Source organism: Pinus tabuliformis, chromosome 1_1 (assembly GCF_031772625.1).
Source record: "Pinus tabuliformis cultivar Carrire ecotype Pingquan chromosome 1_1, CPIR1, whole genome shotgun sequence".
Taxonomy (NCBI): Eukaryota; Viridiplantae; Streptophyta; class Pinopsida; order Pinales; family Pinaceae; genus Pinus; species Pinus tabuliformis.
Window position 1 is genome coordinate 889,533,749 of NC_142297.1, and position 23,327 is coordinate 889,557,075.

The window sequence follows — 23,327 nt, forward strand, 5'->3', positions numbered from 1 at the left end:
CACTCATCCTCCTGGATCAAACACCACCTGTACACACCGTCCACTCTCAGATATGCAACATCATGATCTAATGAAGAAACTAGTCTACCAATCTCCATTCCATCACATGAAACAATCTCGATCAAACCAATATCATCCATATCAAATAAATCCTCAAGCTTTCCCAAAAATCCATGGAAATTCAGAGGAAGTTCATGATCAACCACCTACCCTACAAAAAATTGTTTTTCACTAGGTTCTCCACTAATCCACCAAAACTCCCAGTCAATATCACTTCCATGTTATTCAGGACCACATCTCCATGACTTCATTTGAACCCTTTTCTCCATGCTTTAGATAATCTATCTCCCTTTGAGCTAGTTCACAATGCACACTCTAATTCACTGGCCCTTCAAAGTTGCTCTGATACTATGTTGTTTTTACGTTATACTAGAGTCTCGGATAGAATCTTAAATCATTGATGTTACCAATCCAAGTATCACAACAAGGCTACTTTACATAGTATAATAATATACAATAGTAAATCAACACATGGATAAATATAGAGAACTTTTTACAAATTTTTACAATCCAACTTTGTTATATTAACAAACTAATAATACAATGGTCTATGGTTCATGTGCCAATGATAATTGCCCTCATACATCTACTGATATAAGAAAACAACAGCTAAGGCTTGGTGTCAGTCCTTTGACAACCAATCTACCCTTACAAAGTACTCTTACTGTCTAGCTGATGTACAACTCCTCACAACTCCCTTAGTCATACCTTGTACACATTTGCTTACTCCTTTAAATCTCGATCTGCAACAACTCTAATCTGCCTCTATCAATGAACCAACTCCATTAAGTCAATGAACTCAGCTCCAAATTCTCTCTACTTGATTTTTAATCGTTCAATGCATCAACACATTGATACTCCTCTTGAGTTGTTCACAACTCCATTTGTGAACAACTCTCAACTTCTCACTGTTTCTCCTAAGTTATTTTTGGAATTTCTTCCCACTAGTCCCTTTTTGTGTTGCACAAGAAATGAAATTAGGGCATGGAGAACTAACCAACTTTTGTTGTAGATGTCCTTGTCCACAAGACAAAACTAGGGCTACAAACTGCTCCTAGCTGATCAAATTTGTGATCTCTTATTCTACCACTTCTAATAATATCTTAGTCCTTCAAGAGACTTGTTCATTAGGGATTGAAGTAACCCTCTACAACCCTCCATAAGTTGATTTTTATGCTACTCCAATTCTGCTTCTTCTAGTAGCCAGCTTAGTCTATCAAGATGCTACTCTAGGCCACACTTGGTCCACTCTCACATTGTCCTCCAATAATCCATGAGCATTCAATAAAAATGTCCAATCTAGACTCTATTCTCTAGTAACAAATCATCCTTAAACACATTATCAATACATACCTTAGGGTTGGTGTCTCTCTGCTTGTTATGAAACCAGCTCACAAAAATATAGAAAAGATAGATGAATGCCTTAGAAATAAGCCTCTTTGAGGGGGAAACCTCTTTTACATTATAAAAATGAACAATTCTTGGATGATGCAAATGAAAAGAACTCCTTTCTATATATAGGAGTCTAAGGGGTCATAATATAATCAGAGCCGACATAACAATAATAATGTAAGGGAACAATAATAACAATAGTGGGCTTCTATGGGGCACAATGGTAACACTATGGAGACTACATGGGTACAAAAATATAATAAGGGGGTTGTACTAATAACAATAAAGGGTTACACTAGTAGTATAGGGGCCTAACATGCCCCTCTCCTTCAAAAAGTGTTGTCCTTAGCGCTTGAGTAGTTCTCGATGCTTCTATATAAAATTCTTGTCCTCCCATGTGGAATCTTCAGTGGATAAGTTCTTCCACTTGATGAGATACTCTGAAATTGATCGATTTCGTAGCTGTCAAGTTCTTGCTTCTGTGACTGCTCCAGATTCCAATATGATTTTTTCTTCCTCTTCATGTTCTGGCAATATTGTTTGAATTGGGATCTTCTTTAACTCTTGAATGAGTGCCCATACTTCTTCATCCTTCTTCCATTCGTCCCTTACTTCATTTATCTAATCTGATTGAATAATAGAAATAGCACAAAACAATGTTTCCACATCCTCATCTTTTCTTGAGAGTGCATCTGCAACAAAATTTTACTTTCCTTTTCTATAGATGATGTCAAAGTCATAACCCAACATATTTGCGACCCATTTTTTCTGTTCTTATAAATATAATAGTTGTTCGAAAAAGTATTTAAGACTATCATGAACCATTTTTGCTTTGAAGTGTCTTCCCATTCGGTAAGGTCGCCATTTCTTAAGTGCATGTAGTATTGCCAACATTTCCTTCTCATAAATAGCTTTCTTGAGATGTAGCAGTATAAATACCCAATGACCTACATCACAAAACATTTCACTCTGATGTTGATCTACCTGTTGTTTCACTCAATTTTGCACCAAAGTGGCATTATACTTTAAAAGTTGGAGAACTTGTTGTTGATGGTCAATGTGATCTTTCACTGCTTGAACATTTTTCTTCTTGATATGTCCTTCTATCTTGAGAGTTTGAGGAGTGGTAATTTCTTCCAATGCTTTACAAGATATGGCTGGATTCATTTCTTGATGCTCGATGTGATCTTTCACATCTTGAACATTTTTTTTCTTGATATGACCTTCTATCTGGATATTTTGAGGAGTGGTAATTCCGGCCAATGCATTAAAAGATATGGTTGGATTCATTTCTTCTTTCTTGATGTGACCTTTCACTTCTTGAACCTTTTTCTTCTTGATATGTCCTTCTATCTTGAGGGTTTGAGGAGGGGTAATTCTTGCCAATGCTTTAGAAGATATGGTCGAGTTCAATTCTTCTTTCTCTGGGGTTGGGTCTTCGTGTATATCCTCTTCTTTTGATATTTCTTGATTCTTTTCTTCCTCCTCTTCATACTATATGTAAAATAATTTCTTCTCAACACACTTATGACCTTTAGTGCATTTTCTATCACAATTGTAACAAAGCCCTTTTTCTCTCTTTTCTTCCAATTGCTATGGTGTAACCCTTGTAGGTTGTGGAAGGCTAGGAGAAACAATACTTCCGTCTTTATAGTTGTGAGGGGTAGAATTCCTTGTTGCCATAATTTTTCTTTCCACTTTCTAACAAAGCCATTTTTCTCTTTTTTCTTCCAATTGTTGTGGTGTTGCTCTAAAGAAGGTGTTTCTCTTTGTATTCTCATAATGTGCTATAATTTCCTCCATGAAAATTGACCACGTAACAAGTTGTTTACGAGAACAAAGCCCTTTATACCATAAAAATTGATCTTGTTCTAAATATGAAGATGTAATACATACCTTTTGTAATAGTGGTACACCATGTAGATCAAAATATTTCTCCATCTATAGTATCCAATTTACCGAATCCTTGCCATCAAACTTCCTCATCTCGATTTTTCTTGATTTTAGGAGCTCGATCTTGAAACAACTGTAACTCTGTACTTTTGGATCTTAAAGTTCTGAAATTGCGACCTGCAGTAGCCCTTTGCGTCCTCTTTAGAATGCCACGAGTCTGATTGAATTTAGATTCTCCAAGAAAGAGTTATGCACTTTCTCCCAAGATGACCTAATTATATACCTTTTCAGAAGAGCGAACTTGTATGAAGTGCCATGTGTCACTGTTTTGACCTTAGGATCTGAAAAATCTACACAGGAAACTACAATCCATCTTCTTTCTGTAACTTCTGACGAAATTTCAATGTGATGCTCAAAACACAAGTTATGACTATTTTCCCCAGGTCACCGGTTTGGAATGTAATTCGAGAGTCTGCAAAAAGGCCAACTTCCTCTGATCATATCTCTACAAATGTAGTGCAAAAATCTCTGAAATTTGGATCCGAGGTTCAGAACGATTATAACCGAAATGGGTTTTTTTGTAGTGTTTGAAACATAGCAGGAAAAAATTATACCGCAAATGCTACAATGACCTATTTGGAGCAGCGAAGCCCTAGAATTCAAAGCTCTGATACCAAATGCTATGAAACCAACTCATAGAAAAGATAGAAAAGATAGATGAACGCCTTAGAAATAAGCCTATTCGAGGGGGAAACCTCCTTTACATTACACAAATGAACAATTCTTGGATGATACAAATGAAAAGACCTCCTTTCTATATATAGGAGTCTAAGGGGTCATAATATAATCAAAGCCGACATAACAATAATAACTTAAGGGCACAATAGTAACAATAGTGGGCTTCTATGGGGCACAATGGTAACAATATGGGGACTACATGGGTACAACAATATAATAAGGGGGTTGTACTAATAACAATAAGGGGTTACACTAGAAGTATAGGGGCCTAACATTGTTATAGTCGCTGCTCCTATTTAGGGCATCCAACAACCTATTATCCATCTCCAAAATGCTCTAACAACCTCCTAAATACTATGAAATTTCTCCCTTGTGCTATTGTTGCCATATTTTTCTATCTAAGGTATTTCCATCCATTGTTTAGGCCTTTCGACCACCTTCTAACTGAGGTACAAGGCTATGACCCTCCTATCTAACTATTGTACAAGACTGCGACTCCTTTTAGAGATATGCCCACACACAAATATCATACCAATCTACCCAAAATTACCTTGGATTGCACATAGAGTATCTCAGCCCCTCAAAATAGGAAATATGCCACCAAATCTATGCACAAATAGACCCAAACTTGTCCCTCAAGTCTGTTCCTCCTCCACAGATCAAACACGACCCTCAATAGTCACTAGAGATCACCCACGGATCCTTTAATCTTCACTAAAGTCTGCTTCTTAGATTTGTGGCCTAAAACAGATTTTCTTCTTGTGATAAGGTGTATATGGAGTAGTCTTATGTGTTGTTATATCACACTTCTTTTAGAACTCCTCAAATTCATTCCCAAATAATTCTCCATTGTTATCCATCCTCATTGCCTTTAGTTTCCTCCTTGTTTATTTATCCACAAGAGCCTTAAACTTTTAAATTTGTCAAACACTTCAAATTTAATCCTGACAAAATAAATTTACGTATTTATTGAGAATTCATCTATAAATGAGACAAAATGCATATAGTTTCCTAGTGATTGAACTAACACATTTCCGAACACATAATTATGCATCCACTACAATATTTATTTTTTCGCCATACTACTAGAGGATAACATTACCTAATTATGTTTCTTGTATAGGAAATGCTCATATAAATCAAAGTATAGAGAGTAATTATAAATACATTCTACCAGGGAAAATTTTAAGAACCCCCCCTAAATTTATAAATATAATAAATGGGCGAATCTCCATGGTATATAGGAAAAATGGAAGGCGATTTTATCAATAATATAATATGTATATATAATTTTTTGGCGAATCTCTCACCAGGCATGGCGAATATTTTACTCAATTATAAAATCTTGTAAGATCTTGGCGAGTCTTTCACTAAATAATAAAACTTTGTAAAGTCCTAGTGAATCTTAGCATAGGCTACATGCTAGTTTAATTCCCCCATTTAAATAGGCTACATTCCACGTGAATACCATGGGTCAATACCATGTGCCATTTTGGTGAATACCATGGGTCAATACCATGTGCCATTTTTATTTTTATTAGAATATTTTACTCAATTATAAAATCTTGTAAGATCTTGGTGAGTCTTTCACTAAATAATAAAGCTTTGTAAAGTCCTAGTGAATCTTAGCATAGGCTACATGCTGGTTTAATTCCCCCATTTAAATAGGCTACATTCCAGGTGAATACCATGGGTCAATACCATGTGCCATTTTGGTGAATACCATGGGTCAATACCATGTGCCATTTTTATTTTTATTAATTCTAATATTAGGGTTAATAATGGTTTTTGGCATGGTATTAATAACAATCTAGTCCATGGTATTTGTCCCATAGTATTTTGGCCATAGATTTCACCTAAATATAACCCATTTTTTGAGTGTTCGTAAATATAAGGTGACTTATGGAGTAAATATAAAAAAATGTTTTATTTGTTTGCCATACCTCTCGTTTATTTATATTTTTATTAATTTACCATACCTCTTTTACAAATATGGTATTTGGCCAATAGGATTCACTTAAATAAAATCTCTTTCTTAGCCTTCATAAATAGAACGAGGGTTATGGACTAAATATAAAAAGAGGTTTTATTTATTTACAAATATGGTATTTGGCCAATAGGATTCACTTAAATAAGATCTCTTTCTTGAGCCTTCATAAAAAGAACGAGGGTTATGGACTAAATATAAAAAGAGGTTTTATTTATTTACGATACGTCTAGTTTATTTATATTTTTATTTATTTACCATACCTTTTGAGTAAGTATAAAAAGACGTTTTATTTATTTACCATACCTCCACTTTACTTATATTTCTATTTGCTTACACCCTTACATGTAAATAAGGTGACTTATGGAGTAAATATAAAAAATGTTTTATTTATTTACCATACCTCTCATTTATTTATATTTTTATTAATTTACCATACCTCTTTTATAAATATGGTATTTGGCCCATAGGATTCACTTAAATAAAACCTATTCTTGAAAATGGGCGAATGGATTCACTTAAATAAAACCTATTCTTGAAAATGGGCAAATGGAAGGTTGTAAGTCTTAATTTCAAGGGCAAAATTTACCTTTTTTACCCTCTCCCTGAAAATAAGGTGGGCTATTTGAGGTGATTTGTAAAAATGTACTATGATACAAAATATTCGCCCACTAAAAATTTAAAACCCCTTAATTTCACCAAAGGACGAACATTCGCCCCTAAAATTATCCTTGCATTCTACTATACCTTTACCATGTAGTGCTTGAAGGCCCTTCTTTCTGGTATGTCCCATGTAGTACTACAAGGTTTTTTCCTTCTTCAGTTCCATTATGAGGAACAAAGGGATTGTTGCACCCATCACTAATAGTCCTTCTCAATATCTTATATAGAGTTCAAAGCTTAACTCCTCTTGGTAATACCATTGCTCCTTGAACTATTCTATACATTTTATTTTCAAACATTGTTTTTACACCTGCATCACTCATCTTGATTATTGAAATCAAATATATGGTCAATACTGTGATGTGTAGAACACCAAAGAGTGTTTTAATCCTTCCATCCATGAGATTCAATGTGAATTTTCCTCGTCTTATGGTTTTGGTTGTCGATAAATCTCCTAGGAAAATGTCATTTCCATCGTACCTTTCATACGCACAAACCACTCCTTGTGACGAGTCATATGAGAAGATTCAATTGAGTTAACCAACCATGCCTCAAGATCTACATGTGTGCATGAAAAGGGCAAGTACACATCCCCTACTTCATCTAAAGGTTTTTTCTTCTATAGGAGTATCATAAGATCCTTTTCTTTATGTCTTCTTTTTTGCATCTCCAACATACCTTTACAAATTTTCTTGGAGATTATATCTTCCTCTAGATTTAGATCTCTTACTTGAGGAATTATTTTTGTTTCTATACTAATAAATCCCTACCAAATACTTAAGAAAAATTGATTAGAAAATATACCAAAAAAATAAAAAATAAAATAATGATTTTTTTTTTTTTTTGGTTGGCTTAATCCACAGGGACTTTGAGCCTTTAATCTAGTAATTTATATAATACTTTTGAATAGAATGATCACTAATTAAGCTACATTGTGTGAGCTACACTATAAAATAGTTAAATTACGTCAATATTTTATATTTAAATATAATTATATATATATTATTCATAAATATTAAATGATCACATCTATATGATAATTAGGTTGTTTAATATATATCCTTCATTATAATAAATTGATTTTTTTAAATAATATTTTAACATAGTTTTAATAAAGTTAAGAATATTTTTAACTAAAAATTATTAATAATTAGATTTTGTATTATTTATATTTTATGATAATTTAAGAAATATTTAATAAAATTTTATTAAAAATTAAAAATTAATTTAAAAATAAACAAAAAAAATGTCGACGGGTTTTGGATAGATGGTGATGACTGTGTTGTTAAGGTACTCCTAGATGTTTAAGACAATGATTCAATTCCCCACTCTATTCGAATGTTATTCTTGGATATGACCACGATATAGCCTCACCACTACCAAACTTTAAAAAAAAATTAAACAATATAATACATTTTTTTTTTTAATAATACAAGCCTTCAAGAAGAAATTTCCCATGTTGAATGTGACATTTCACATGAGAAAAAATGCATTACTAACTCTAAGGTGCTTGCCAAAGTAGCAAGACAAGTTCCAAACATAGGCCACTCTTGGGGTCACCTCAATCATTATAGTTATTCTTTACTAACACCTCAAGTTGTTGTTTGGCTATGTGTTGGTGGATAGGAACACTTCCAAAGAAGATATGCTTCTTTAATTGAATGAATTATAGGTGTTAGTGCACTCAATGGACCAAAGACTAGAGAAAATTGAAGGTTGCCTTGACTTGCCCCCTGCTCTAGATTGTTCTCCAAGAGATTATGGGGATCCTATCCATGTGGAAACCTCAGGCTCTAGAAAATATTGAATGTTAACTATGTTCTCTAGTTATTTACTATCAAGTCCTAGTTACTTTGTTTTTCTGCTTGAGTATAACCCTAGAGGCCACTTATTTTAAACAAAGTTTTTGGTTTTTTGGTACACTATTACTAAAAATTTGGTGTGGCTCTTAAAGAAAATGAAATTCTATGCCTCGCTTAGTTTCCCTACTGGAAGACCAAGACATATTTCAATTTATTATAGTTATTAGAAATAATGAAAAAACTTGTACTCAAGAAAAAAATAATTACAGATAAGAAATAAATTACAATTAATTTTACTATGAGCTACATGTGTAATTCTTTGGGTGTTCAACATTTAGTTGACATGTATCCATTTTCTTGCACTAAGACACACATTCAATAGGCTAGTATGAGGAAAATGTATAATTTCTTTTGTGCTCAACCTTGAGATACTTTAGTACCTCAACCATAAATATTTCTAGATTTTGAACTCCTCTGCACAACTTTTTCTCCTTTAGAGTATTTATAGTTTATCTCACTAGCATTGGATTTTAGTTAAACTCGAGTTTGTATGTATATAGGGTTCAAATTTGAATTCATCATTACCCTCTAAGAACACTTTAGCCATAAATATTATAGATTCTGAACTCCTCACAATTTTTTCTCCTTTAGAGTATTTCTAGTTTATCTCACTAGCATTGGATTTTCGTTAAACTCGAGTTTGTATGTATATAGGGTTCAAATTTGAATTCATCATTACCCTCTAAGAACCCTTTAGCCTCTAATAGAGGGGTATACAATTTTTCCAATATAATTCAAATTAAAATAAAAAGTTGCTTGTCAAATTTGCAAAGAAAACCATTTATAATTTTTCACTAAGGATAAAATTTACTTTATAATATGTTTTACCTGTTACTTTCTAACAATTTCTATCCATGTCCTGATAATTTATTACAGTTGTGTCTTAGTAATGGGAAACGAAGATAAAAACTTTGGTTGTGGTGAAATCTTTTGTTATTCATAGATAAAAACAATTTCAATTCGAATCAACACCTTAGCCTCTTAGTGTTTGGATTTAAAAATGCAAATTGTCTTACATCCTACTCTTTGATTGCATTTACTACTTTCTTAGCTTTCTTGCATTTATGAATATCACTAGCATGTTTTGTTTATGCCTATTTATTTTGAAGATATGACAACAAACACTTGAGATTAAAATTGATTAAATCGAGCTATGATTCCTTATTATCCCATTTTCAGTGTTCATTCATTTTTTGTTGATTAAAAATAATGTCAGTTCTATGTTCTTTTACAAATGGTGTCATGCATAGGAATGCACATGTGCACTAATCATTGACTCCATAATTCTTATGGAAAAATATTCTTGTAAGTTATATTTATTTTATGGAAAATTTTGTTGTTGTTGGTTTGGTTTTAAATAGTTGTTTTTTTTTCTTTATTGGAAATTACAATGATATCTATAAAATAATACTCTATCTTTATTTTTATTTTTTTAAATGCATTGCAATTATGTGAATAGTTGAGTCTTGTAAGAAAGAAAAACAATTTCAATGTATTGAGGAATGGTATCCATATTAGATGAAAAGGTAAATGATTCTACTGAATTTCCTCCATATGGTTCCTATATATATTATAAGTAAATGATCCAATGAAATTCTCCCCATTTGATTCATGTGTAGAGCTTAAGTAAATATATATGATTTCTATATGAATCATAATACAGGTGAACCAATGTCATCTATATACACTCCTTGAAATGTACTTAAAGTTTATGTTTTAAAGATCCTTGAAATGTACTTAAGGTTCATATTTTAAGGAAGATTTGTAGATCTTCACAACTTAATACAATAAAAAAGTGTGATGTGTGAGATATACATAAAATTTTAAAATATTTTCCCTTTTATATTAAAATAATAATTTATTTTAATTTGTGAATATTAAAAAGCCAAAGTATAATTAACCTTCTAATTTGAAATGTGAACTTTCTCTTGAAATTTGATGCTATACCATTCCTCCACTTTAAAAACCCAATCTAGCAAGTGTTAAGGGATTAAGGCAATGGTGTCCTTTGCATTGGGCAAATTGAAGTACCCTTATCCTCCAAAAATATATTTATAATATTCAAGAGAATAAAGTATATATGGTGTTGAAATCTTTATCTGCGTCCCTAGTTTGTGCATAGAAAAGCAATGAGGAATCTCATGTGAAATTGTTTTAAATAAAAATAAAACTAAATATTATCAAAAAATATATATATATAGTAAGTATTGCATGACTGTGCAGAGGCACATAACATTGATATGTAGAAATTACAAGCCTGCATCAATCGTCAATGGGTTTCATCATTAAACTTTATAAATTCAACATTAAGTTAATATACCGAGAGGTTTAGTCCACACCGTATTGAAAAATACGAGGCAAATTGTACTATGATATACAGAGATTATAAGTGTGCATCCATCGTCAATGGATTTCATCATTCAATCCTTTTATAAATTCAGAATTAAGATATTCTCCAGTCGTTATGCAGAGATTGTATGTCATCCATCCGGAATTTTTGCATAATATTAAAAAATACGAGCCCTATCATGAGTCTCTCGGTATTACTATAACTTCCATAATAGACTATTTTGCAAAGAGAAAACCATTATGGCCCGCTGATTTAGATCAATACCAATAGCAGGTGTTCACAAAACATATGAATGATGTATATAGGTGTTCGTATACCAGCGTTACATGCAATAATTTGGTCACAAACTCCATAGCCAATGTGATCAGAGGAGCTGATACTCGAAGGACTAGAAAGAGGAGAAGCAACACAAATACAAGGAGGCTCAATATCAAAGCCAAAGCAACGATGGCAAAGACGGGTCTGGTGTTAATCAACATGTTCTGCAACCATAACAGAAATTTACAAACATCTGAAGCATAAGTAACGGACCACTCCTCCCACTTCATCCAGTGTTGTGGAGGCAAGTAATTTGTTTCTTACAGCGTCAACTCCTGAATCCGTTTTCTCCGCGTCCACTCTACTTCGACCACCTGCAATGGAAGTGTTTTTGAAAATAAACATTAAACTATAATCTGGATTTCATACCCACAGATGGCTAGACATAGAAGTGATGTTTATTTATGAAAAGTGGAAAGTTCCAGATGATATGATCAAAGTACCTGAGCCAAATTGGTTGTCACTAGATCTCGCGGCTTTAACAACAGTTTTTTTCAAGATGATCCTGTACTGAATTTGGGAATTAGCTTGTAGCTTGTGACATAAGTTTGTTTGTAGAGGCAATAACCCGCAGAGACCTTCTTCTCCAAGGACAGCCCCGGTAACTTTGGCCATGGCAGTAGCAGCCCTGACATCCATTTCTTTTGTTAAGAGATTGAAACTAATTTACTCTTGGTGAGTGATGAGGACCAGAATAATTGCAATTGCAATGAATGTGTGAGTAAGAAGAAATGCATTCAAATGAATGTAATGTAGAAGAATATATACATGATATGCACCAGTTGCTTATAGTCAAAGCAATCGACTTGCGCCTCTCCCTCTGTTGCGTTGGCATTTGCAAGTGGAGGCAATGAACATAAAAGAACATGCTCACTCTTGTAGTAAACTCAAAAGAACTGTGATCCTGTCGGCAGTAGTTTCTGTGAAGAGCAGAAATTATGATTGCTTTAAAGTTGGATATTGTTGTTCACAATATTGAGACGCTGGCGCTCTTGGCTCTTAAATATCATCGATAAATCCAACAGTCTCAAAGACCGGCCGCATACAAAGCCTGTCGAATCCTTGCCTCTGGTCAGGCATCATATGCGATCACAGCAACAATGTGATAACTCACCTGGATCTCTCCAACAAGGAACTCAGCGAAGTAAGTAATTTCAGCTCAAATTCAAATGTTATCTGACCCCAGGACTATGAACCTGAGCACCAATCTTTTTTCTGGCCATTTCCAGCCCGCCATTTTCAATCTCAGCAAACTTCAATTGCCGGACATCAACCGGAACGAATTCCTTGAACATTTTCCCGTCAGCGTCTCGCGACTCGACCTGATGCCGAAAGGAAACAAATAACTAGCAGCTGCAAGAAAATATTGGCTGAGCGGTAAATATAATTTCAAATTTCTGATGCTCAGCTCGTCGCATCTTAGATGCGTCTCCGAATGCATAGCATGGTTTTATGTATGGTGGGAATGGTCAGCATGGCATCCAGTACTGTCAGAAACTGTCTTAAAGACATTAAATATAGCTCTTGCTGATTCTCTTAGTGACTTGTTTTTAAGAGTTGCCCACGACCACTGGGCTCTCACATAGTTGTTCATAGCCGTACCTACACGCCACTAAATGAATATATTCAATCCTCTCTAAATCCTTCGGGAGCGTCTTGGAAATGGATAGCTAATTTTGAAAATGAATTAGTTTTTGCTATTTACAATATTCCGTCCTTTCGTTTTACTTTCTCTGCATTCTTCGTTTCCATTGGCTGATAGTTGTTTTTGCCCCAGTAAAGTAGCAAACAACAAGGCCCTTTCGGACCAATATATCAAATGAACATATTCAATCCTGCCTGGGCAATATTGGTAAATACCCATTCCTCACTATTTTCAGCCTCCAGTGTGCGTGTGGATTCGGCAACGCCTTGGGGAGGGATAATTAACTTCTAAAATAAATTAGGTTTTTGCTATTTACACTATTTCGTCTTTTATTTTTACTTCTATTCTTCGTTTCCAATGGCCAATAATTGTTTTTGTTTGAGTGAAGTAACAAACTGTAACGGCTTCGTGCTCTCTTTTAGCATAAAAAAGGACCCCATACTGAGATGGAGCTAAACCCTAAATGTATTTTATTTGAATTGTATCTTCGCAGGCAGAACTGAAGCAACTCTTATCCTGGTCGTTTCTGGCGCTGGAACAAGCTGAGGCCAGATTGCTTCACCTCCAAGAGCTCTTTATAGTCACTCGCAGAGAACTAGACGAAGCACGAGAACAACTGCTGAAACTTTGGGCACAATACTGCAATATGCTAACGAATAGGCAGCAACAAGTCGTCATGTCTATAGATAAATTGGAGTGGCCCATGGCCGGTTTAGACCTTAATGTGGACGATTATTCGGGCATGCATTGTGATTCCTCTTCTCATTCCCCTCCGGACCAATTCAGCTGGAATTCGACTCCCACCGACTAGTTCGATCTGGAACCAGGTGTCAGCCTGCATCGAACTCTGACTTCACATTCAAATTTTGAGTGTTCAAGTCTCTTGGAGTTAAAAGATCAGCTGTTGTAATGACCCCAGACAATGTAAATGTGAGATTTTAGTGTGGTAAAAGACAGTATGACAGTTGTTGTTTATGTTTTAAAAACAAAACTGTGACAAACTATTTTATTAAAGTAATTTAAATGTTTTCTTGAAATGCTGGCAGCCTCTAGGAGGTGGATTTAAAAAGAAAGAGATCAGTTATAATAACTGATTGAAACTACCCTCCCAAACAGGAAAAGTTCTGGCTGTAGGGAGGAAGTTCTGTGCTGTGGGGACAGACAGAAGAGACCTTTTCCAAGAAAAGGAAAAAGGAGAAAAAAGAAAAGGAAAACTGGTTAAGTCTGGTAAGGACCAGATAACCAGGCACAAGGTGCACAAATCTTGTTGAGGGCTTGAGGCCTGCAAGATGGCTCGGGGGGAGAATTCCGTCTGAGAGATGGATCTCATGGCTGGGTGGAAGAGCAGAAACAAAGTACAGGTGACTTGCTTGAGAACCTATTCCTGACTCTGGTGAACCAGGTACGGTTTCAAGCTGCAGAGTCTCTGATTGAATATAAATATACAGTGAATTTACAGTAGGTAAATAAGGATTATGTTTCATTCTCCTAGATATTGTTATATTGTTTAAGTAACTGCACAGGTGTAGTTTTAAGTGAAAGGTCAGTTTATCAATCGAGAGACATAATTTAAAACTAGTCATGTGGTGAATAAAGCTACAATAGGTGTAGTTAATTAAAAGACTGATTATAGAATAAGAAGGGAAGTTACCCAGAAACCGGCTATTGAATAATAGACCTGACACAACCTCGTCAGAAAGACAGAGGCACTGTTTTAATAATAGAACAGCTAATAATGGAACAAACAGTGTAGAATACCTTGAATTTAAACAAGCAGTTACTATATTGTGTCGACAGGAATGAGTTTAGAACCCTCTGCATCTAGGTAGAGAGCGCCGACTGTGGTCGGATTCTAGCTTGTCGACGGAAGGAAATAAACTTACAGCTATTATAACAATGACTGTTGATATGTGAAGAAATAAATAAGTTATTCCAGACAAGGAGAATCTATTTCGTAAACTGTGCAAAACAAAGAGCGTACTTCATTCCATTATATCAACGTTATTAAACTACAAGTGCTCGCAGATACAATAGTAGAGAAAACAGTTTGATAAGAGCGATAAAGGAAAATGAGATATCTTTACAGAAACCCTGTACATGCTACTTCAAAAGGAAAAACTCTGGACTTACATATATTCCGACATTTTCATAAAGAAAAGAAGAAGCATGATATTGTTATCATAACTAACCGAGGGCATCCTGTACAAGTTTAGCAAAGACGAGAGTCGCATAGCAAACACCAGAATGAATGACTCGAAACCATAAGCATAACCTGAGTAAATCTATGAGCCTGCCGTCGTTGAGATGAGCGAAACCAATGGTAACAAAACAAACCACCATGCACTGTTCTGATAACTGTTAAATACACAGAGTATATTCATAAAATACGCAAGCATAAGTTGCCCTGGGAACATAGACAGAGTAATAGTTCCATCTATAAATTACAAAAAATAACACCCGGATGGTGAAATCTTGGAAGGGGTAATAACTGTACATACATTAAACGGAAAACCTCAAATAGAACCTGAATCCGTTAGCCCAGATCTGTGCATTACGGCCAGATCCGATGCCTTATGATTTATATCAGATATATCAAACCAAAGTCCAAGTATGCCGCAAGGGCAGTAAAACAAGCAAAATGAAACCGTAAATGCATGCTATAGCACTCAGAAACTCCGCCGTGGATGATAACTTAACAGGGCGGGTCATGGACTCAACCAGACAACAAGAAAAACTGTATGCAATCGTGAGGGTTTTCTGTGGAGAATAACTCGGCATCGAAGCAAGGAAACCCTCATTCGAACAGCGGTCTGCACCAACCAAAACATAACCAACTCATAGTCAATGAACTCCGAGCTCTCATATGCAGAGCAGGGCAAACAAGAGTTGAGAACTTACCGTGGCCGCCGAGAAGGGTTAAACCTTCGAGTTTAGCCACCTTGGCACCGGCAGAGGGGATTGAATAACCCAACCACACACCCTGTCAACAAAAAGGAAACAAGTCCATAAGATTCATTACATTTCACAACGAACTGTAAATGTTTTCTATAGATTCAAGAGACGAGGGTCAATACCTGTAAGGCGTAATGATGTGCACTTCACGACCTTCGGAGAGGTTGCAGGTTACAAATATAACGTCGGTGGTACCGAACGAGAGACTAAACACCGAAGCGGAGCCGAAAGAGCCGAAGGAACAAATAAACCCTGAGCCTGCCCGAATGAGATTATATGAAGACTTAAACCCTCAAATACATTCCAACCCTTTGATCCAAGGGAGCAATCGTGACCGCCCATGCAAGGCGGGAAAGCAAAGCGGGAACGCCGAGAAAACTGTAACCGAGGTGTCACATGGCCAAAGGGACAAGCCATGCCACCTGCCGTGGTGTGGATCAAAGTTATTAAGGCGACGGGTGAGTTGGCACCTGCATGGGCTGCAGCCGGACCACCAAACCCCACGCCACATTAATACTTACTGCAGGCTAAGGTAGACTAATAGCTGGAAGCTACCGTAAGTCAAATGCATGTCTTAAACCATATGACAGCGTAATATAATACCACATAATAGTACACGTATACAAGCTTATAACAGCGAATAGACAATTGGCTACCTAGCTGTAAAATATATGGCGTAAAGTATGGAACAATATGATATGAAGTTAAATATGTGATTATGCATAAGGAATAATCATGTAGTATAGCAAGTTCTTTATGTGATGTATACTTTTAAATTTTTATTTTTTTTTATGTATTGTGAACAAGGGTGTGACAAATTGGTATCAGAGGCCAGTTTCAACACTGTGGCCTCAAGCATGACATGTTTCACTGTGCAGAAGCATACACCATGCATACATATGAAAGTTAATGATTTACTTAACTGTTGTTCTGTCTATTTAGGGGTGAGATACAGAATTATAACAGCTAACAGTTAAGCCAGAAAAGGAAACGAAATGCAAGGAACCGGCAGTAACCCTCGAGAAAACCCAGAGCTGTGGGTACAGTTGGGTGAGGAAACACGAAGTACCAATCTTGCAATACTGGAAACTGTTTAGGAGTTGAAAAATGAGATGGCACGTTTGCGAGAAGACAACGCGCGTTTGACGGTGGAACAAGAAAGAATTCTGAAGAGTTTGTCGGATAGGCAAAATCCACCTCTATCTAACCCCAGCGCGGAACAGCAGAGGATGACAGAAGAACAAGACTATCAGATTGAACCTGAAAATTCAGAAGGCAAAGAGGATCACTCTGACAATGTACCAGAGCAGCAAACCTCAAAACGTCAGAGAATGGAGCTGCAGGGAGAATTTCGAAAAATTAAACCCCCACATTTCGATGGCGAACAGGAGGAAGCAGCTGAAGCATGGTTAATAAATATGAATAAATATTTTCAGTTGTATGAGTATGATCATAACTTGAAGGCGAGACTAGCTATCTTCCAGTTACAAGGTAAGGCAACCTTGTGGTGGGAGGAAATCAAGATTGTCAAGGGGGTAAGTGAACGGACCATTACATGGGAGAAGTTCCAGAAATACTTCAAAGAAAGGTACCTGACCGAGCGCTTCTACGATGAAAAGGCAAGAGAATTCCATGATTTAAGACTGGGACAGCAGACCATGGACGAGTTCATTAATCGCTTTACCTCTCTGCTACGTTATGTACCTTATATCAAAGAGGAAAAGGCCAAGGTACAAAGGTTTGTGAGCAGCTTACCTTCGTATATAAGGGAGAGGATTGAGTTTGACAATCCTAGGACCATGGATGAGGCTATTCGTAAAGCAAGGATCTGCTACCAGCAGAATAAACAGAAGGGGGATACTTCCAATAAAAGGTGGAATGAAAAAAGGAGTAGTCGGATGGTTGGCAGTAGCAAGGGAGGTCGCAGCAATGGAAGTAAGGGAGCTGGCAAAGGATTAAACAGTAGATCTGTAGCAAAGAGTGCACCCCAAGCTAGGCCAATAAGTGAATCTAGAGTAAGTGAGCAACCTGTTAGGCCAGAAGGTGAAGGGATGACCAGACCTCCAGTTCAATGATGGGGCTGTGGAGGACCTCACTATGTTAAAAACTGCCCACAGCGAAAGGGGACAGACCAGATATCCCAAATTCATGAAGCTTCGACCGTTGGGGACGTGGCACATAATGTACCCAGAATTAATGCAGCTTTGGAGGACCGCCAAGCGGAATACCAGTCGACTATGGTTGAATTTGAAGGTAAAATTTCAAACCTTTCTATAGCTGTTCTTATTGATCCAGGAGCTACCTTAAGTTATGTTAGCCCAAAGATAGTAGAACAGTGTAAGTTACAATCTAAAAAATTCAGGAATCTGTGGCTGGTCCAGTTAGCTACAGGAGCCAAGAGCCGGGTCTTGGCCAAGATAAATAACTGCTCTCTAACTATAGCAGGGCAGCCAATAGTGGCAGACTTAAACATACTACCTTTGGGTTCATATGACATCGTGATCGGAATGGATTGGCTGGAGAAACACTGGTCCTTAGTGAATTGCAAGACAAAAACCATTTACTATAAGGATGACCGTGGAGAGCAGCAGGAATTACAAGGAATCAAGCATCCCGTACAGATTCGACCCATTACAGCATCTCAGTTAGCTAAATGCATCAGAAAGAAATGTCAAATTTACGCTATTCAGGTGGGTTATGCAAATCAGAAAGAAAAAACTGCTACGCTGGGTAGCATTCCGGTGGTACAAGAATTTGCAGATGTTTTTCCCAAGGAAGTACCGGGATTACCACCTAAAAGAGATGTGGACTTCACTATTGAATTGATTCTGGGGGCAGCACCCGTGTCACGGGCACCATATCGAATGAGTGTACCAGAGCTAACAGAATTAAAAATGCAACTGCAGGAGCTGCTAGATAAAAATTACATCCGTCCTAGTGTATCACCTTGGGGAGCCCCAGTGTTATTTGTCAAAAAGAAAGATGGAACTTTTCGGATGTGCATTGATTATCGTCAGCTGAATAAGCTCACGATTAAAAATAAATATCCTTTGCCCAGGATAGACGAACTTTTTGATCAAGTGAAGGGGGCAACGATATTCTCTAAGATCGATCTGCGATCTGGTTATCATCAGATCAGAATTAAAGAAGAGGATATCGCTAAGATAGCTTTTAGAATGCGATACGGGCATTACGAGTTCGTGGTGCTACCTTTTGGTCTGACCAATGCACCTGCTACCTTCATGTGTTTGATGAACAGTGTGTTTCATAGATTCTTAGATAAATTTGTGTTGATATTCATAGACGACATTCTGATTTACTCCCGATCAAGGAAGGAGCATGAGGAACACCTTAGATTGGTGTTGCAAACTTTGCGAGAACATCAATTATATGCAAAGTTTAGTAAGTGTGATTTCTTTAAGGAGGAGATACAATACTTAGGCCATGTAATCACAAAGGAAGGAATTGCAGTAGACCCTGAAAAAATCAGAACTATAATGGAGTGGCCCATACCAAAGGACGTGGCAGATATTAGGTCCTTTATGGGGCTAGCGGGTTATTATAGAAGATTTGTGGAAGGCTTTTCAAGGGTAGCATACCCTATTACCTCCTTACAAAAGAAGGGAAAGGTATTTAAGTGGACCTCAGAATGTCAGCAGAGCTTTGAACAGCTCAAGCACTTACTCACCACCGCGCCCATATTGAGTATAGCTGATCCTAATAAGGATTACGTGGTCTGTACTAACGCAAGTAAAGAAGGTGTGGGAGGAGTGCTGATGCAAGAAGGAAGAGCAAGTGCATACGAATCAAGGAAACTAAAGGAACATGAGCAGAAATATTCTGCTTACGACTTGGAGCTGGCAGCTGTTATTCATGCACTGAAAATGTGGCGACACTACCTTCTGGGAAGAAAATTTCTGTTGTTAACAGACCACCACAGCTTAACAAACTATTTCAGCCAACCCACCTTAAATACGAGACAAGCTCGTTGGGCTGACTTCTTAAGCGGGTTTGATTTTGAAATTAAGCATTTAAAGGGGAAGGAGAACCGAGTAGCTGATGCATTGAGTCGAAAGGTACAATGCGTGTGCAAGATTTCGGTCAGTAAATGGCAGAGTACCCTACTTGAAAGGATAAAAACAGCGGCTGATCAAGATGTTGTTTACCAGCAAATTAAACAGCAAGTACAACAACTTTCTGGTAAGGAAATACAACAGGGGTATGAGCTAGATGATGCCGGAATGTTGTATTTTAATAAAAAGCTATATGTACCCAATGAAGATAGTCTTAAGAAATTGATTCTGGACGAATTTCATATCAGCCATTACACTGGGCACCCAGGGTACCAGAAAATGGTTACCGCACTTCGAAAAGAATATTACTGGCCAAAAATGAAGAAGGAGGTAGCTGAGTATCTAGCGCGATGTCTAGAATGTCAACAGATTAAGGCGGAGCATTTGCATCCAGCAGGGCTGCTACAACCTTTACCCATTCCGGAATGGAAATGGGAGACTATTTCCATGGACTTTATAACCAGATTGCCTCGAACGAAGAAAAATAATGATTCCATTATGGTGGTAGTGGATAAGTTAAGTAAGGCAGCACACTTCATACCTGTGCAATCCACGTATAAGGCTGTGCAAATTGCTCATATTTTCATGCAGAATGTGTTCAAATTGCATGGACTTCCGAAGGTAATAATCTCTGATCGTGATGTTAAGTTCACATCAAACTTTTGGAGGACATTGTTTGCTGAACTGGGAACACAGCTGAACTTTAGCACAGCTTATCATCCCTAGACCGATGGCCAAACGGAACGAGTGAATCAGGTAGTGGAGGACATGCTGAGAGCATGTGTTATGATGAAACCAACTCAATGGGAGGAATACCTCCACCTGGTCGAATTCGCATATAACAATGGATATCATTCCTCAACACAGCTGAGTCCTTTTGAGGTCTTGTATGGGCGGAAGTGCCGCACACCCTCAAGTTGGGGTGGACCTGAGGATAGGTTACGAATTGGTCCTGAAATGCTCAAGGAAATGGAAGATACGGTAAAAAAGGTGCGTACCAACTTAAAAGCCGCTCAGGACAGACAGAAAAGTTTTGCTGATCGAAAGAGAAGGTTCAAAGAATTCCAAGTTGGGGACCATGTGTTTGTAAGAATTCAACCCAGAAGGAGTACTTTGCAGTGGAGCGGGTGTGCTAAACTTGCACCTCGCTATTTTGGACCTTTTCAAATCTTGGAAAGAGTGGGGCCAGTAGCTTATCAACTCGCCCTACCAAGCCATATTAAGATCCACAATGTTTTTCACGTTTCCGTATTAAAACAATACGTCTACGATCCTAAACATGTGATTCAATGGCAGAGTGTTCGGGTAAGAATTAATCTGGTCATTCTAGATAAACTTTGTTCTTAAACAAGAAAATAACTAAATCTGTTGTTTATTGCAGGTCGAGCCGGAAGGCGAGGTTCTGGTTGAACCACTGACCATTCTCGACCGGAGAGAAGTGTGGCTGCGGAAACGAGTTATTTTCCAAGCTAAGGTGCAGTGGCAGCACTATGGGCCTGAAGAGGCCACTTGGGAGGATGAGGAACTCCTTAAAGAAGCTTACCCAAATTTGTTTAAGGGAGACAGACATCAGGACGATGTCCAATCACAGGAGGGGGAGATGTAATGACCCCAGACAATGTAAATGTGAGATTTTAGTGTGGTAAAAGACAGTATGACAGTTGTTGTTTATGTTTTAAAAACAAAACTGTGACAAACTATTTTATTAAAGTAATTTAAATGTTTTCTTGAAATGCTGGCAGCCTCTAGGAGGTGGATTTAAAAAGAAAGAGATCAGTTATAATAACTGATTGAAACTAACCTCCCAAACAGGAAAAGTTCTGGCTGTAGGGAGGAAGTTCTGTGCTGTGGGGACAGACAGAAGAGACCTTTTCCAAGAAAAGGAAAAAGGAAAAAAAAGAAAAGGAAAACTGGTTAAGTCTGGTAAGGACCAGATAACCAAGCACAAGGTGCACAAATCTTGTTGAGGGCTTGAGGCCTGTAAGATGGCTCGGGGGGAGAATTTCGTCTGAGAGATGGATCTCATGGCTGGGTGGAAGAGTAGAAACAAAGTACAGGTGACTTGCTTGAGAACCTATTCCTGACTCTGGTGAACCAGGTACGGTTTCAAGCTGTAGAGTCTCTGATTGAATATAAATATACAGTGAATTTACAGTAGGTAAATAAGGATTATGTTTCATTCTCCTAGATACTGTTATATTGTTTAAGTAACTGCACAGGTGTAGTTTTAAGTGGAAGGTCAGTTTATCAATCGAGAGACATAATTTAAAACTAGTCATGTGGTGAATAAAGCTACAATAGGTGTAGTTAATTAAAAGACTGATTATAGAATAAGAAGGGAAGTTACCCAGAAACCGGCTATTGAATAATAGACCTGACACAACCTCGTCAGAAAGACAGAGGCACTATTTTAATAACAAAACAGCTAATAATGGAACAAACAGTGTAGAATACCTTGAATTTAAACAAGCAGTTACTATATTGTGTCGACAGGAACGAGTTTAGAACCCTCTGCATCTGGGTAGAGAGCGCCGACTGTGGTCGGATTCTAACTTGTCGACGACAGGAAATAAACTTACAGCTATTATAAGAATGACTGTTGATATGTGAAGAAATAAATAAGTTATTCCAGACAAGGAGAATTTATTTCGTAAATTCTGCAAAACAGAGAGCGTACTTCATTCCATTATATCAACGTTATTAAACTACAAGTGCTCACAGATACAATAGTAGAGAAAACAGTTTGATAAGAGCGATAAAGGAAAATGAGATATCTTTACAGAAACCCTGTACATGCTACTTCAAAAGGAAAAAACTCTGGACTTACATATATTCCGACATTTTCATAAAGAAAAGAAGAAGCATGATATTGTTATCATAACTAACCGAGGGCGTCCTGTACAAGTTTAGCAAAGACGAGAGTCGCATAGCAAACACCAGAACGAATGACTCGAAACCATAAGCATAACCTGAGTAAATCTATGAGTCTGTCGTCGTTGAGATGAGCGAAACCAATGGTAACAAAACAAACCACCATGCACTGTTCTGATAACTGTTAAATACACAGAGTATATTCATAAAATACGCAAGCATAAGTTGCCCTGGGAACATAGACAGAGAAAGAGTTCCATCTATAAATTACAAAAAATAACACCCGGGTGGTGAATCGTGAAGAGGCAATAACTGTACATACATTAATAAAACGGAAAACCTCAAACAGGACCTGAATCCGTTAGTCCAGGTCTGTGCATTACGGCTAGACCCGATGCCTTATGATTTATATCAGATATATCAAACCAAAGTCCAAGTATGCCGCAAGGGCAGTAAAACAAACAAAATGAAACCGTAAATGCATGCTATAGCACTCAGAAACTCCGTCGTGGATGATAACTTA